The sequence below is a fragment of the Engraulis encrasicolus genome, chromosome 1 (assembly GCF_034702125.1).
Source record: "Engraulis encrasicolus isolate BLACKSEA-1 chromosome 1, IST_EnEncr_1.0, whole genome shotgun sequence".
NCBI classification, from domain to species: Eukaryota; Metazoa; Chordata; class Actinopteri; order Clupeiformes; family Engraulidae; genus Engraulis; species Engraulis encrasicolus.
In genome coordinates this window covers 25,340,400-25,341,323 of record NC_085857.1, presented here as the reverse complement: position 1 = coordinate 25,341,323, position 924 = coordinate 25,340,400, and positions in this window count along the sequence as shown.

The window sequence follows — 924 nt, the reverse complement described above, 5'->3', positions numbered from 1 at the left end:
GAAGCTCAAAATCCCTTTTTTCTGCAAAATGCCATTTTTACCCGCACATGGCCATCCTAAGCAGCCCAATTGGGCGGGAGACAGCCCAATCTGGCAACACTGCCCACATATACTAGACAAGACTTGAACATGACCAATTTGGTGTGTCACAGGAAAATGAATGGGCCCAGGCCGACGACACAGCTCACACTCAGGCAACACAATTAAATATGTGCATTTGAACTGGCTACCGTATATGAGGGGAAAGAGTGAAGTGTGTGTGAGATGAGTATTACGTGCAAGCACGCACACATTTTAATCAATTTTCAAAAAGAAATATTTGACCCACAAAGTAACATCATTCCAGATTTCATTCTGAGATTGACACCCCTGCCTTAATGCATCACACTTTGCAGACAAGCAAACAGCGGGATGTGCATCCTGTCTGTTTCAAGGAATTGCCAGTGCAGTTGATCTTTTTTATTTTTATTTTTTTTAACCAATATTTACCATTGGCATGCTGGACAATCTGTCATTACCCACTCACCCTGACGCACCACACTGGTCTTAAAAGCAAACACAGAGAACTGCATCCTTCTTTGCACGACACCATGTTGATTCTTGCTGGTGTTCCAAAGAAATTACTGTAGCAGTTTGTTTGGCGGAATCAAGTTGAGCAATCCTACTCTTTGTTTCATTTTTTTATACTGATATTGTGTAACAAAACTGTCATCTTCCACAGAAATAGCCTACTCAGCGGCTGTGTCATTTACCAGAAATAGTCTACAGTACATGAACGTGAATGAAATGAAAAAAAAGCCAAAATGCAAGATATGATTTGTTCATCTTCCCTTGGGGCAAGTTTGATGTAAACCTGAGCTTTCCCAACCTCATATAAACTGCAACTCAAGCATGAACTCATTGTATCAGGATCCATCCTGTGAT